The 17,862-nt window shown below is 36.7% G+C and overlaps 1 protein-coding gene across 2 annotated transcripts in view; it reads left to right on the top strand.

The window, feature by feature from the left end:
- Positions 1-17,862, top strand: part of LOC125241006 — a 96,614-nt gene continuing 78,752 nt past the window's right edge. For both annotated transcript variants that reach the window (XM_048149267.1, XM_048149268.1), the window contains exon 1: positions 1-218. The gene's annotated coding sequence lies outside the window, so the exon portion shown is untranslated. The remainder of the gene's footprint in view (positions 219-17,862) is intronic.

Below are 17,862 nucleotides of genomic sequence, written 5' to 3' on the forward strand. Positions count from 1 at the left end.
TCGAGTCGAGTCGAGTCAGTCCGATTGAGCCCTCGGTGCTACTATGACGCGCCGCCTGCACGGAACACGCCGGTCCAGTTGCACATTAAATTAGACTGCCGTTCCTGTTTGTTCTGTGTATTTACAATATCTCCTTATCTTTATTGGCTGTGTACAAACGTTTTGGACTGCACCCGTGCTCTTCTTAATAAATCAACTTTCCTAGAAGTCGGAGTGAGGTAAGTTGAAAACTTTCTGGCTCGCTTATTTATATGAATCTTGCAAAGTGACTGTCAAATCTCAAATTTATAAGAAATGTTACTTTTAAGTATTTTGCTATTAGCTCTGCGAATTGTAATGGTTTGCTTTTTAGTTATAAATATTCATATGTAGATAAAATAACAATACATAGTAGGACAGCACGCGTGTTATATTTCACGAACGGTCGCGGATCAGTTAAGTATAATTATGTAATATTTTATGTTGTGATTAGCTTACCTAACTATTTGGCCAAGTGTTAATACGCATGTAGGTTTTTTAAATTTAATATATTACGTATGATATTTATTTTTAAATTTAATGTAAAAATACGTACGAGTATAGGTCCCTAAACATACGTAGGTAGGTACTAGGTACCATTTAGACCATTTAGTATTAGGTGATAAGTATGTAAGTACTTGTGTATTTTTACATCGGAGATTGCAAGTTCAATTGGCCACACGGTCCAACGAAGCGCAGGTTCAAATAGGTAGGTGTTCTAAAGATATTACCAGAGCCCGTAACTTTCATGCCGATACTTATAGTCGGGTAGCGATAGCTTTTGAGGTTTCGATAATATTCATGTTGCTTCTTTTTTGCATATAGTTTTTAGACTATTGATCAAATATAAAAATAATATTTTGGGTCGTCCTAGGTACCTGCTTAGCTCGAAATTTAGGTATTTCTATTTTTAAGCAGTGTTCAGTCAAAGAAATATTCGAGAAGAAATTATTTGTATCTATATAAAAACAACGTAGTTGCCGATGTACATATGCATTTTGGGTCATTTTCATCCATGGGTTTAATGATATTTTAAAAATGTCTAATATTGGCCCTAAAACACCTAACAAAATATTAGAGTTGGTAAGTGAAATCTTATACCATTCAGGACATTATTATATATATATTTTCTTAAAGTGTGTCACATTTTATCCATTGCTTATATATAAAAAATTTTTTTTTTAATAAAAACCCTGTCAAAGCCTGAAAAAAATTTCATGTTAATAAGTTGACGTCTATATTATTATAAAATGATATCAAGTCATCATTTTTAATTTGGGTCACTTTCATCCATGGGTTTTCAATATTTGGCAGAATAAAACGCAACGCAATAGAGTAGTATTTTAAATTTTTGCGCTGTGTGGCGCGCAACCGATAGCCAATCAGGTTGGCGCATGCCGCTGGCGCGACGCCGCGCTGTGACACGAGGCGTAGGTACCTACTTCTCGTGCGCAGTCATACATAATTTAAGATTGCCAGAGAGTCGGGCTTTGGCGGGATTCTCCCGATTTTTTTGTAAGTCTTCCCAATTAAAACTTATACATAGTAGGTAACCTTAAAAACTTTATTACATTAGTAACGAAAACAGACCAAATATAAATGTCGAAAACACGTAAAGGTCTACTATCTAAAATAAACGAAGTAAACTAGCTAAACTATCGTAAATTTTTATTATGGTGCATTAGGGTAATTCCGAATGACAAAAATGCTCTGGTAATTCCGAAGAGGGAATCTTGATATGATGGAAATAATGGTGATTTTTATGTGACTTTCGTAATTAGACGACTTTCGGAATTACCCTAATGCACTATTATTTTACATTTCCCTACGAAATCCTCGAAACTCCAGAACTTTTTGTCCCGATATTGAAGTACCTAATTCGATCCGGCGCTCCTATTCATACACCGTGATTATATTATTGTAACTATTGATTTCAGTTTTTAGTTCCACAATACAGGGTGTAATTTTTATGACGGGAAATATTTATGGATGCAAATGGATACAAAACCCAAAAACAATAAATTGTAACTTGAATATTATTTCCTATATTTTCCTTAATTTTCATTTATAATGGACACGAAGCGCACGGCGGCATAATATATCTGTACACCTTATAAAACAAAGTCCCCCGCCGCGTGTGTCTCTGTGCGCGCGCGTGTGTGCAAACACAGGTGGTGAGACTGCGGTGGCCATTATTGTAATTATTCTCATTATATGGCATTAGTATCCTTTTTACAGATTTTCGACATTACCTCAATTGGTTTCGAATTTAACCCTACCTTAGAAAAATGGTAATCAAAATACGTATGTATTTTTTTTACTTACATTTATCTATCCATACTAATATTATAAATGCGAAAGTATGTCTGTTTGTTTCTCCGTCTTTCACGGAAAAACGGAGCGACGAATTGACGTGATTTTTTAAAGTGGAGATAGTTGAAAGGATGGAGAGTGACATAGGCTACTTTTTGTCTCTTTCTAACGCGAGCGACGCCGCGTGCAAAAGCTAGTGTAATATAAAGCTGCAACACGACTGACATTTTTCAAAAACAGCCAGAAGGAGGTTCCGCCGGTGGCAGTGTTTGGTGTGGCCGTATAGAGGTTTGTCCTGCAACCCTGTAAAAATCCGACCGTCGGTCTACCTGTTCCAGGTAAAAAAATGTTGGACGGCCTGACCAAACGGCGGGAAATAGCCAAGGGGTGTTCGACCAAATGTCATAGAGGACCCTGGGTTGTTTTTGACGCTGCCATTTTTTTTTCAAAATGACCGTCTTTTTTAGACGATTTTTCAAGTTTGTCGTAGAGCACTCTAATTTTGGTCGTAGAATCTCCAAGCAGCCTTGATTAGAATGAAATAAAAAAAAATTGAAAAATGCGACAAATGTGAGAAAACTGGCTACTTTTGTTTTGTATGGCAACTTTTAAATCGTAAGAGATAGCCGGGGGTGCTCGACCAAATGTCATACAGATCTCGGAGTAGAAAAAAGTTGTATTAAAAAAATTCAAAATGGCCGACTTTTTTTTAAATTTCAAAATGCTCCTAGCGCGCTGAGATTTGGCACACGAGTGGACGGCCGACGGATTAGTATTCAAAAAGAATATTATTGAAAAATTTCAAATGGCGGCCTTTGTGGGCAAATTGAAATTTGTATGGAAGATTTTTTTAATAACCATATCTCCGTAACGGTAGGAAAAAGGTCAAAAAGCTTGAACTACACAATTTCAAAATGACCGACTTTGATTTTGGGAAATTTGACTTTGTCCCCTCTCGCCGCCGTTTTTGACTTTTCCAAAAAAAAATTCTCATTCCTATTTTTGGCCCCCGTTTTTACCACGTGCTAAATTTTACCGCGCTCGGACCGAAGATAAAAAAAAATAATTCAAAGTCGGCCATTTTGAAATTTTGTAAATGCCATTCGATGGACCTAAGATAACTGTACAACATTAGTTCAAGCACTTTAACCTTTTTCCTACCGTTACGGAGCTATGGCGATTAAAAAACCTCCATACAAATTTCAATTGGCGTTCAAAGGCAGCCATTTTGAATTTTTAGAAATTTTCTTTTTGTATACTAATCTTGGGGCGGCTATCCACCCGTGTTGCGACGTACAGACTTGCAATTTTGAGTTTTAAGTATGTTATTATAGCTTACTAGACGACGAAAATTTCTGCGTTCCGGTCTTATCCAGAGGTTCTCAAATAGGGGCCTGAAAATGCGGCGAAATAGTTCCAGTAAAGGATGGTACGGCAGTGTTGGCTTCGTGCTCGACTTGGCGGGGGTACTGCCGTGCCCCCAGATTAAATTATAAGATAATTAAGTTTAATGAAAAGGTTTATCTATTTGTATTCTTTTGCAGCAGCGTCTCAGCGAATCACAATGAGTTGTCTTGCCTTCGGCCGACCAATCGTATTAGTCTCTCGTATCTAAGTAATATTTAACGAGAGCTGTGATAGGCCTGTTTAAAATTATGGATATATATTAAAATCATAGTTCAAAACGATGGTTTTTGCCATACCTTTAACAGGCTTTAACACTGGCGTGTTTATTTTTGATAGGGGATGATTTTATTATTTCATAGTATAATTCCTCAATAAGGAAATGATGTATCTATTATTTTCGAGATACCTACAGTATCAACCATTTCAAAAGCTTTAACTGTTGTTTTGTGAAAACTTTTTATATAGTACTTTGGAGACTAGTTTCGAAGTCGTGACAGTTTTCAGACGTCCGTGACTGGCATCGCCTCGGCCATTTTGTACAACCGCGTTAAGAGCAAACGTCACCCAGCGTAAAAATTAACAAAACAAATCATGCAGTGATATCATAAAGAGATACCCAAAAACGCTGGCTACGCTAACAGGACTCAGGGTTCAGCATGAGCTAAAGCTTAGGTACTACTTTCCCAAGCGCTTATCATGATGAGTCGTACCAAAACACTCTATATTGTACCAAACCTGAGTTCTACTAGGTACAGCCGAGCCAGTGTCAGCTCAGTGTCAGCTCTATCTTGGATACTGCTCACCCACGAACTCACCGTGACGATTTCTTTAATTACGATGATAATTTGTTTGTTATTTTTCGAAATACATTAACTTTAATGACAATTGGCGTTCATTAATTTTTAATGGTTAATGACAATTAACCTTTTGACTGTGTAATTTTTGTTAATTACCGTTCGGCCAATACTCCTAGGCATTTCTTGCAGCCAATCAATAAATAATATCCTAAAACATCTGGACGACCGAGCTTCGCTCGGTTCTATTATATTATATCACGTCTTTAGAAAAAAACTTATAAATACAAGAACAAAAAAAAAAAACAAAACAAAAAATTAAAACTTAATTTCTGGCCGGGATTCGAAACCCTGACACCTGCAATCTGTCTGCGAACATTAGACCGACCTCGTACGACTGAGCTAAGCGCAGCCGATGTGCGCGGGGCGAAATTAACGACCATATTTAACGTTTACTAACGCGAAAGAAAAACTCATTAAAACTCCATAATTCGCCGTTTTCCGGGACCTAAGGCTACGCTAGATCGATTTTCCAACCCCGAGAACCCCTACGTAACAAATTTCAGCGAAGCTAATCTTCGGGTGGCCGTCCACCCGTGTGACAAATCTCAGCGCGCTAGGACCATTTTGAAATTTTTCAAAAAAAAAAGTCAGCCATATTGATTTTTTTAATGAAACTTTTTTCTACTTAAAACCCTGTATGACATTTGGTCGAGCAGCCCCGGCTATCTCTTACCGTTTAAAAGTTGCCATACAAAACAAAAGTGGCCAGTTTTCTCACATTTGTAGTATTTTTCAATTTCTTTTATTTCATTCCAATCAAGGCCTCTTGGAGATTCTACAACAAAAATTTGAGCACTCTACGACAAACTTGAAAAATCTTCAAAAAAAAGTCGGCCATTTTGAAAAAAAAAAATGGCGGCGTCAAAAACTGCCCATGACATTTTGGTCGAGCACCCCCCGGTTATCTCCTGCCGTTTGGCCAGACCGTTCAACATTTTTTTACCCGGAACCGGTAGACCGACGGTCGGATTTTTCCGGGGTCGCAAGATCAACCTAACCTACCACAGCCACACCAAATACTGCCACCTGCAAAATCTCCTGGCTATTTTTGGAAAAATGTCAGTCGGGGAAAAATATAATAGAATATAGAATTGATAAATAAATGAATATACAAGAATTGCTCATTTAAAAGTATATGATATTCTTAAAGAAAATATATAAGTTATATTTAACCAAATTAACATGCAAAGAATTAAGTTATTTTATTTCATCTTTGTTTAAACGACAGGTAGGATAGGATAAGATTGGCTTAATAGTAATTTGAGGAAATATTTCGTTTAATTTTTATCTAAAAAACCGGCCAAGAGCGTGTCGGGCCACGCTCAGTGTAGGGTTCCGTAGTTTTTCGTATTTTTCTCAAAAACTACTGAACCTATCAAGTTCAAAACAATTTTCCTAGAAAGTCTTTATAAAATTTTTTTTTCATATTTTTTAAACATATGGTTCAAAAGTTAGAGGGGGGGGACGCACTTTTTTTTCCTTTAGGAGCGATTATTTCCGAAAATATTAATATTATCAAAAAAACGATCTTAGTAAACCCTTATTCATTTTTAAATACCTATCCAACAATATATCACACGTTGGGGTTGGAATGAAAAAAATATCAGCCCCCACTTTACATGTAGGGGGGGGGGGGGTACCCTAACAAAACATTTTTTTCCATTTTTTATTTTTGCACTTTGTTGGCGTGATTGATATACATATTGGTACCAAATTTCAGCTTTCTAGTGCTTACGGTTACTGAGATTATCCGCGGACGGACGGACGGACGGACAGACAGACATGGCAAAACTATAAGGGTTCCTAGTTGACTACGGAACCCTAAAAACACTACGTGACGTCACGCGAGGCAAGTCCATTGGGCGTTTAGTGTTTTGTATTCGATATCAGTTATATGACTTCACCACGTTAAATATTGCCGGTTATAAAAAGTACATCCTGTATTTTGCTTTATAATCCTGTATTTTCTACATATAAATTCCTCACCATTTTACGATATAATATGATCTCGTACCAACGTCGATCCCCACATGTACTTCAAAATAAAATATGAATAATCGGCGGCGCGTGTGTTAGCTCATTGAATTATATATATTTTATGTATGTGGATTCATATTGAAAGATAAGCGCTCAGCTACCTGCATAGTGAGTGACACGCTTAAATATAAGTCTAAAGTACTTAGATGATAAATCGCATTATTTTATTTGGCAGTAGTAGTAGTAGATTCCACGATGTATACTAAATTTATTATTTATAAATTAAATTATTTACTGACGCATGTGGAAAATAGGTATATTAAGTTAAAATTGTTACTCTAGTAGTCTTATCAAATACAACCCTTTCAGGCTTAGCATTAAATAGCGTGATGCGCACAGTTAAAATAAATTTTGGCGTTTTGTACACAACGTGCGGTTTGTCGAATGTCGAGAGAGGTCATTGCCCTTCCCCGCTGCCGCGCCACGGCCGCGCGGTCGGTATCATAATACCTACACTACCCGCGTCACTGCGCTCGCTTGACTTGATCGAACGCAAATATTAATACCGTATTATTTTTCGAAGCATTCTATTAAACTTACCCAAATTCACGTATCTTATTTATCTTGTCTTTTTAGTTAATAAGATAAGAACTCTAGTAACTTTAATATTTTTTGGAATGGTAAAAACCTATTTTTGCTAAATTATCGCAAATTTTATCAAGCACTGGAGTAGGAAAACACAATTTCAGTTTATTGATATATTTAAAGGAGGCAATGCGACGTTTCTTATTTTTTTTAACATGAATATTTTTTTGTGTCTGTTTCGCTAGGTATGACAAATTGTCATATAGCACTCGAGTAAATTGACCCAAACTACGTATACACGCTAAAAATATCATTCTAAATGCAATACAGTTACATTTTTTCTCTCGAATATTTTTTTTACCACATTAGATCAAATTAAAAATTATAACCACAAATTACCAAATTACTAAAAAAGCACCCTAGGAATGTGACCCAAAACGAAATGTTAAATTTATATGTTATCAATGCATTTATAAACGAAAACAAAATCGACTTTAATATTTTTTTAACTTAGGGCCCAAAATATAGCCAGCGCCGCAGGACTATTATGCCGATGGTAAGCTATTCATAGTAAAACGAAAATGAAACAATTTGTTTTGTTTTTATAATATATATTGAAATATGGTAACGAAACTACCATTTAATAAAATGTATTAACTATGTATGAATAAGAAATAAACAAATAATTTAATTTACTTTTGACGTATCAAGTAGGTAATTAATTATTATTTTTCTATGATTAAAATATTAGTTTTGAAGTAATGATTAAAATTATTGATAAATAATGATTATTATTAAATAAAACTCTTGAATCATGGGCATGAAAGTTACAGCTCAACAAAAATGTTATAGGTACATGCCAGTTAATATTAATCGAAAAGTGAGCTCATTGTTATTATTGTCATTAGGTACGCTAGTTTTCGTCCGAATAACAAAAAAGTTTAATAATTACGTTGCATACTGGCGAAATATAATTGTTATGTCAATACCCTATGTATTGCCATAACAAATGCTAATGCTAAACAGGTAAGTCAGCAAGATTAAACGTGTCCTAACTTGTTCCACCATTTTTTTGCGTTGTTGTCTACAATCAACGGCCGGACGGGCGCGGCCCGGCCCTTGTGTGAGTTTTATTTTATGGTAGAATTTACTCACAAAAAAGCCGGTAATCCTTACTTAAAATATAATAATATATCAAACATTTTTACAACAATAGTTATTTGTTTTACAAAGGGATAAAGTTGTTTAAATGCACGTGCCAATATTGACACTTTGAGACCCGAGCAAGGGAAAGATTCCAATATCGAACCGTGCCACCGAGTGAAACAATTTTTCACCACACCAACACGAACAAAATAAGGTACAACGGGGTAAATCTCGACTGGGGGACAATTGTAACTAACCCATTTTTTCCATTATTACACTATGATGTTGAGTTCTACATGTATAACACGTCTACCACACATAACCGGTGGACACTCTATTTAATAATGCAATCATTGTAAAACATGGAAAAAATGGACCAGTTACATTCGCCCTCAGTCGGGTTTTGCCCCGCTAGACCTTACTATCTAACTTTAGGACATAAGACTAAGTCAAATCCATGAATTTATAAAATTATGATTCAAAATCATCATTTTTTATATAAAATCTAACATCCAGCTTAAGATATGAAGTTAAAATTTGTATGAAATTTAGGGTTTCGGGTTATTTAGGGTTCCGTACCTTAAAAAGGAAAAACGGAACCCTTATAGGATCACTCGTGTGTCTGTCTGTCCGCTGTCACAGACAATTTTCTCCGAAACTACCGAACCGATTAACTTGAAATTTGGCACACATATGTAAACCTGCAGGGCTAGCACATGATTACCGCGAGAGTATGTCGCCGCGAGATAGACTGCCCGTCCTTATGTCATTAATACAGTATGAAGAAGACGTGTGATCTATCTCGCGGCGATATACTCTCGCGACAATCATGTGCTAGGCCTACTGTGACCCAAAGACGGATATGTAATTAAAATTACTAAAATTCAATTATAGGGGCCACTTTTGGGGGGTAAAAGTGAAAATTAAAAATCAAAGTTTCTAGAACTATAATGTGTTACATATCAAATAAAATAGCTTTTTATAAGTATTTCAAAAATATATTTTTAAATAATTTTTAGTAAAGTGATTTTCAAGTAAGTAATTTAAGAAAATAGGCAAAAAATGAGTTGTGTGGAGCATTTAGCAATTTTTGAATTTTACGCGAGCGAAGCCGCGGGCAAAAGCTCGTACTAAATGAATCAAAAAATATTCTCCTGCCTTAATATTAATACTTATTGCTGGTTGTTTAATGTTTAGTGCTTGGTACTTATTCCTCGTAGGTATGCGAATGCATACGGAAGAAGGAAGGGAAAATATTGCACAAGGTATACAGAATACAGGGTGAAAATTAAATAGTTAACCGAAACATGTTTTTCTTTCTCTATAAACAATTGATGATTGGATGTCCCGTCCCGTTTGTCGTTTAAAACATACTAGTTTTTTTTTTATTTATTTACGATTTTTGTAGCATTATTTTTTATTCATTTTTGGTTTTAGGATATAAGTAACAAATTTTGAAGATAATCAGAATGATAAATAAGTATTTTATTTGCAATTGGAATTGTTAGTGAAGTACGTTACACATTTACTACTTATTTTAAATATTAAAAGTTATTATGATATCCTAAAACTACAACGAGATTAAAAATTAACCACATTCAACAAAAAAGTAACATGTTTCGGTTCACGATTTAATTTTTACCTACTTTCAATTCAATCTATTGATATGAGGCGATATGACAGCCAAGTTACGACAAATTGCTTTCATCTCATAACTTCGTTATTAAGAGCCGAATCAAGATTTCAATAGAACAGGCTGATAGTATTTTTTTTTAGATTTTTATGTAAGTAAGTAATCTTTAGTGTACTTACGACAAATTGTCCCTTACGGCATTTGAAATTTCCAGTGTGGATATGATCGTGTTCCGGTATATTTGGCACTTTGGCTGTCACATACCTAATACTTAATGTCTTGTAATGATAACAAAGCTCAAAAGTTTGTAAGGCAAATGTAGCCATACGCTGTTTAGTACTAGATATCCAATAAGCGTTTACGGTAAATATTAACAAGAACGACAGCAGTTTGGAAAACTCAATTTATTTTAACCTAGTATGTACCTACATTGTCGAGCAAATGTTTTAACAGTTCCAGAAAATAAGGATTACATAATCGATTCTAATGATTTTGATCATTTTACTTTATCACCTTTGACGACGGGAGATAATCCTTTAATTGTGTGGAATGTATAGAGGCCGGATTATCACGGCTTTCAAACGAAGATTACCACAACCTTCTTTTGGGCACAAACTGATAAAAGTAACATTTATTACTAGTGCTAGTTTCTGTCCGCTTCCTTTAAGCTCTACAGAATAATAAAATAGTTATTTGTTTTACAAGGGGGCAAAGCTGTTGTTTAACCGCACGAGGCAATATTGATACCCGAGCAAACGAAAGATAAGATATAAGATATAAGATATAGAAACGAAAATAGTCGTCTAAGGAGTAGTAAGCTTCAGATACTAGTTTATTTTTATGTTTATTTTTAAACAAGTAATAAGATGTAGCATTTTTGATATCATGCGGTAATGCGTTATATATCTTGGGTACACTTTCTCGACGCCACAAGCCTTGTTCGGGGAGGTCGCAGTTCGTCACACCTCCTGCTGTTCGCCCCCCGTGTGTCGCCCCGTGTAGGAAAGTGCGAGAGATTACGTCTCACATACTTTGCGATTTCGAGGATGTATACACATGGTAAGGTAAGTACCTTTATTTTTTTAAATAGTTCTTGAGCAGGGTGGTCCCAAGAGACTCCTGCCATGCAACGGATCGCGCGTTTAGCTGCATAAGGAATGGTTTCATGCGGTCGGTCGCATCCCCTCACAGGTCAACTCCATATGAAAGCAGAGAATGGGCGTAGCCAAAATAGGCTTTTCTGACATTAGCCGGGTCTAGGCTAGGTCGTAGTCTACTTAACGCAAAGCAGGCAAACGCCAAGCGATCGCATAACCAGTCTATGTGTGGCCGCCATGACAGTTTGATATCTATAATAAGACCGAGATATTTTACCTCATCGACCTGTGGGACGAGTTGTCCGTTGCAATTAATAAGCAATGGTTGGTCCTTTTTACCACGCAGACAGAAGTAAACTATATTTGTTTTGTCTATATTGAGTATCATGCCGTTGACCGAAAACCAGGGTGCGACTTGATTTATTACTTTCGTTAGTTTAGTTCTAAGCAGGTCCTGGTTTTCGGCCGCAACGATCACACAACCGTCGTCGGCAAACATTACGATTTCGGCATCGTCCGTAGCGGTTGTGAAATCGTTCACGACGCGAAACGAAAACGAAACGCCGCGAAAGGTAGTCTGGCTCTGTCGCGCCAATATGCAAGAGCGATAGAGATAGATATCTACGAGCGTTTCGTTTCGTGAGCGTTTGTGCCATTCGGCTACATACCCTGTTTCGCGTCGCGTTTTCAACTTTAACCTTACTAACAGGACTCCGTATTGAATTTCAGTTGGTCGTTTTCTATGCAATTAGACATATGAATCACAGTTGGTATGATCTGAGTTTCGCTGTTTCGGATGTTTACTCGGTCAGGTAGCACGAACTTGCCAAAAGTGTCACCCGCTAAATACGTATAAGTAATATAAAAGTATGTCATATATAAGTAAGACCTACTTAAATTTTGTGGCCAAAATTAACTAATTATGTACTTATTATATCATTCTAAAGTAACGTTACTTGATCAGTTCAATTTCTGACAATTTCGGTGGAGCGTGGGTGGTAGAAATAGCTTATATTAGAGATGGGCCGAATATTCGGTAAATATTCGGTATTCGGCATATTCGGCAAGTTTTCCAATGTTCGTATTCGGCCGAATAATTCGGTTGAATTACCGAATATTTACCGAATAAACAAAGCAAATAATTAATGAAGATCTTACGTATTCCATTGGATAATAAGCTCCTATTTTAGTATAGTTTTCTAAGGAACTACTAAAAAGAGATAATTATGCGTCAAAAATTCAAAATGTAAATACAATTGTTTAAAAAAAAGTTAAAAGACCGTAGTTTAAGAGTTGAGAAGAGTTCAGAATTATTTTAACTGAGTTTGAGTTATCCACTAAATCATAATTCATAAGAACAAAGTTGTAGTGACATATGTAACCGTTATCAATCATTAACTAGTTTTAATCTTAACATCCACTTTAAAAGTATGGCGTAACCGAATATTCGGCCGAATGTTCGGTTCGGTCAGCAATTCCCGTCAACTTTGTACAATGCCACGTCAGCAAATTTTAATTGATCCTATTTTGTTACCAACATTTAGTAATACATATAATTCGACTTTCGTAAGATATATACAGGATAATTGTTATAATTAAGAAAATATAGATACTAGAGAACCTTAATGACGAAATAAAACTTAATAAAATCTCAATTCATCAACAAAATCTTGGTAACAAAATAGGAATTAATAAAAACAAATTTAACTTTTCCCTTAATTTTTGTACAAACTTTTCGAGAACTGCTGCGGTAAGAACTGAACCGAATGTTCGGCCGAATATTCGTATTCGGCAAAATCCATATTCGGCCCATCACTAGTTTATATCTACAAACATTTTCGAAGTAGGTTTATATTACAATAATCCTAATTCATTATTCCAGCTAGATTCGAACATACATTTGAACGCGACAATGCAGCCCCGAAATTGCTAGAAACATTACGATGTATCTCAATCTGCGTAGTTGCACCGACTAGTACCTAAACAAAAATAAAGGAATATTTCGTATGTGTGAAGGGTACGTCTACGTATACAGCGTGTATTTTTGATATAACCGCAAACTTTAACCAGACCAGGGTTTTAGTGCTAAGAAACCATACAAGTACATTTATAAGTTTGGTCCTAATTAATTATTTTTAAATATTGAGCAGCAATGTAATTGTCTGCACCTAAGTATTTGACATCTCGAAGACGCGGAACTAATTGACAGTTCGTATGTCAAGTCATAGTCAGCTAACTTAATTTTTAAGAAAAAAAAACCGCTGCTTTTGGGGTTCTGGTGAACTTGCGAATGTGGGATTATGTAGAACTGTAAGTATTTTTTAAAACTGCATTTAATGTAAATCTTTGATTATTTGATGGAAATACAAATGAATATACGTATACCGTTAAGGTTTGAGGAGTTTCCTCAATTCCTCATGAATCCGATATCCGATTATAAGAGCTCGATTAATAAGCTCGAGATATAAGCTCGATTGACAAAATTTGACTTGAAAACTCAATATGTAAGCAGAACAAATCTCCTGACAAATAAATGTCACTGTTCTGAACTTAGTTGAAATATGTCCCGTATGGTTTAATACTAATAAACCTGTGAATATGAGGTCGAGGTAATATCAAGAATACACTCTGTACCTATATGTATTTTAACAAATTGTTTGAGAGGAATACATTTTCTAACGCTACACCCGTCGCGTCGATACGATTCGTATTTCTAAACGTGCAGTGGGCATGAAGGCAAATAAGCCAAATAATTTAATGTTCCCATTCGCCTAGCCCGTAAGCTCTTACATTTCTGTACTCGTAGGTACTATTTTACACCACGCTAAGATCGTCGGAAAAGCTGGTACGGGGCATATGCGATGAATCGGGGAGTCATTTTCGTTCTCGTCTCTTTTACTTTTATGATGGCATTAACCGCATTAAGGAGAAATTGGAGCTGAGCCCCTTGTCAGGTGAATTCAGGTGAATATAACGGTGAATTCAGGTGAATATAACGAGCGTGCTAGCGAGGATGGCTTTTAAATTATAGTGCGATAAAGCAAATGCATCCCGAACGGAAAACTTTGCAAAGTGACTCAAAGATTTCGTACTTCACTCTAGGTATCTTCTTTAATAACGTAACATTAATGAAATTACCTGTGTACCTATGAACGTGCATAATGTATGTACTTTGCACTTTTAGTTATTAAGTATTCGATTTGAAAGGCTTCTCTTTGGGGATCAATCACTAAGCCCTTTTAGATCACGAAGGATTGTTGTCTAATCATTTGAAACGGAGCGTTAGCGATTGATACATTAGCTGTGCATGTGCAACCTGGTCCTGGTACTAAGAAAGTGCTTACTCGGGTAGAATACCATGGCTATTAACTGCTGCTTTAAGTACACCTGACACTTAAATAATTCGACAGCCTAATATGTAATTAAGTAAACTACACGATACCCATAGAGAGGCATATTTTTTTTATTGCATACATTTATCTACTTACTTAAATATTTAGAATGTCGGTTTTAAGATATCCAATGGCATTCGTCGACAGGGTCTTAAGTCTAAACTCTGCAAACTTCCCGCTAACGAAACGAAACGTAACTTAAAAATTCTCCATACAAAATTGTTGCCATGTTGCTTTTTACTTCAAAAATATGATAGCTGCATAAAAAGTGACGCCCTTTTCTACAAATCACGCTGCTACAGTGTTAGATACATTTGGTACATATATACGAGTACTTAGTACCTACTTGAATGTATGCATACGATACATTCAAGTACTCGTAGCCCCCTCCGTTGAGTACTAGGTTTTAGTGGCACTCGAGTTTGCTGCAACTGCTCTTCCAAGAAGGCAATCAGCGCTCGAGGCTGCGAAATGTGGTCAGATACCTACTGTGTGCCGACTGTCGGTAATTGCAAAGATTGCGCCGGCTGTCGCGGAAGACGATTAAATTCTTGTTTTACAACCCGTTTAGGACATGCTTGTTTGCTAAACCCAGTCTTGGTAAAAAACTTAGGTTGAATGTGCGAGCGAAGTGTTCAAATAAATGTACAGTCAACCAATTTGATTCCTAGGCCACTATAAAACTTTGTCGCAATAAGTACTAGATAGTAATAACACATCTCGGACACTGGCGATCAAATATATGAAAGAGGCGCGTTTCTAGCACACATTCTAAACTCGTGTAGGTGAACGCGTACCATGCTTGTATGAGTGAGATATGACAGGTCGATTGTTCGCGTTTTTGACAGGCGGCAACTGTCAGGTAACCGACAGGGGGTGGGCGGCACTTTCAGCGGGAAGCGGGAGTGGCCATACTGTACGATAGTACTCTTTATTATACTGTGGTAATAACGTCAATGCGTGTCAAACGATTACCAGCTTTCCGATCATAACAGGAAATAAAAGAAAAGAGCTTGTAAATTTTTGCTCCATGACATGAACAGAAAAATGACAGACAGTGACAATTCACGTTAACATTCTATCATCAATTTTATTTATACATGTTAATAATCTATGTTTGCATGGACGGTGTATATGTATAACAAGAAGATTAGGTATTTATTATTAAATAAAAAATAAAAGAACCCAACTGATATGCTTATATTCTGGAAATAGTATTTTTAACCCCCGACGCAAAAACGACGGGGTGTTATAAGTTTGACGTGTCTGTCTGTGGCATCGTAGCTCCCGAACGGATGAACCGATTTAGATTTTTTTGTTGTTGTTTGAAAGCTGAATTATTCGGCAGTGTTCATAGTAGGGAATGCTCCCGGGAATTCCCGGTACTGAAAGTACCGGGAAATCCCGGGATTTTTGAACTCTTTGGGTACCGGTACTGATGTTATAAAATCCCGGTTCTTCGGTACTTTTCGGTACTGAAAAATGGACAAAGATTACAAACTAAAACGCATTTAATCACTTCAAAAATTTGAACGTTAACGACGGAATATTCATTTAATGCTGCACAAATGTAATCAAAATAATTTCAAACGCGTTAGACTCGTCCCGCTCGGTATTCATCGGCTATGATCGGAACCACGGCGCCAGTTATACTTAGAGGGTAAACCAAACTAACTTTGCTTAGAATTAGTTGAGGTCTGTGATGATTTCTTGCATATGTCGTCCAGGTTTTTGAAAGTATGCTTAGAACGCAGTCTGGTATACCTACTGTAATTTTGGTCCTAATAGGCGACCGGAATAAAATTCTAACAACAGCCACCAAATTCTACAAAACCCTTTACTCCGAATCTCCCACACACCCACAGCCTGTGCCTGATTTAGAAGAAAGCTTCAAAGCTGTCCCGCCAGTTACGGAACACGAAGCATATGGCTATTCAAAAAATGAAGTACGGGAAAAGCCCTGGCGAGGATGGAATCACCACCGAAGCACTGAAAGTAGGAGAACATACTTTGATCCCGTATATCACCAAACTGTGTAATACTATAGTAACCACTCAAACTTTTCCCACAAAAAATGTGCCACTCCAACATCATTCTGCTTCAGAAGAAGGGAGACAAGTCTGATATAGGAAACTACCGTCCTATCAGTCTTGTCTCCCATATGTACAAGATATTTCTTAAAATCATAGAAGACCGTATCTCGGGAACACTCGATCGGCACCAACCTCCCGAACAGGCTGTATTCCGTCCAGGGGGGTTACCATGACGTGCTAAAGCCGTTCAGTTTAGGTTGAGAGAGAGGGACGGAGCTATGTAACTGCTATAGCTGTGTCCCTTTCTCTCAACCTAAACTGAACGTCTTTAGTACGTCATGGTAACCCCCCAGGCCTCTCCACCACCGACCACCTACAAGCCCTTAATCAAATTATCGAAAAATGCCAAGAATACAAAATCCTAGTTTACATCGCATTTGTCGATTACTTTAAAGCTTTTGACAGTCTTCATCACAATTTCATTTTCACTGCTTTACGCAATCAAGATATAGATCCCAGTTACATTAATGATTCAGCTCATAACCACCATTTATCAAAATAGTACAGCCGCCATAAAACTACAGTCCCTCATTTTCTATTCAAAAAGGAGTCAAGCAAGGAAATCGGTTTTCGCCAAAACTGTTTACCAGCACACTTGAACAAGTCTTCCAGAAGCTTATGCCGAGTTGGGGAGATCGGAGCCTTATCGTCGGGAATAAGTAGAAGGCTAATCTTCGGTTTGCCGACGACACTGTTCTGTTCTCCTCAACTGCCTCCGAACTACGATCAATGCTTCAAGACCTCAGCGACGCAAGCCTCGAGGTTGGACTTCAGATGAACATGTCGAAGACCAAGTTCATGACCAACAATAGCACCGCATGTAGGATTGAGATAAACGGAAAATCGGTTGCATATGGCCAGTGCCCTGTTTATCAAAACTTACAAGCCTTGTATTACAAGCATTGTGCCTGTAAAATTATTCATTATTACAAGAAAGTGTTTATCAAAACTTCACTTGTAGACTACAAGTTACAAGTGACGTTTTTAATTTTACAAGTATATTTTTACACGTGTATTCGTGATTTTGTTTATCAAAATATTACTTGTAAGTTACAACTTGTAAAAAATGACGCAAAAACCTTAGAGTGTCCGGAGACCCTCTATTCCGTATTACAAGTTCACAAGTGTCGGTTGGTAGGTGTTTTTAATTAGATTTTATTTCAAAATGTGGCTAAATGATTCGAGTGGCCACGGAACCAGATTTATAATAGTCATGTTCATACAATAAAAAATATAGTAGATTATGTTAGAAGGGAGCAAAATTACATGTAAATATGTAATTTTGCTCCCTTAGAGAGCGTAAATTGAATCCTGAGCATATCGAGGGATTCAAGTGTTAACAAA

The sequence above is a fragment of the Leguminivora glycinivorella genome, chromosome Z (assembly GCF_023078275.1).
Source record: "Leguminivora glycinivorella isolate SPB_JAAS2020 chromosome Z, LegGlyc_1.1, whole genome shotgun sequence".
Taxonomy (NCBI): Eukaryota; Metazoa; Arthropoda; class Insecta; order Lepidoptera; family Tortricidae; genus Leguminivora; species Leguminivora glycinivorella.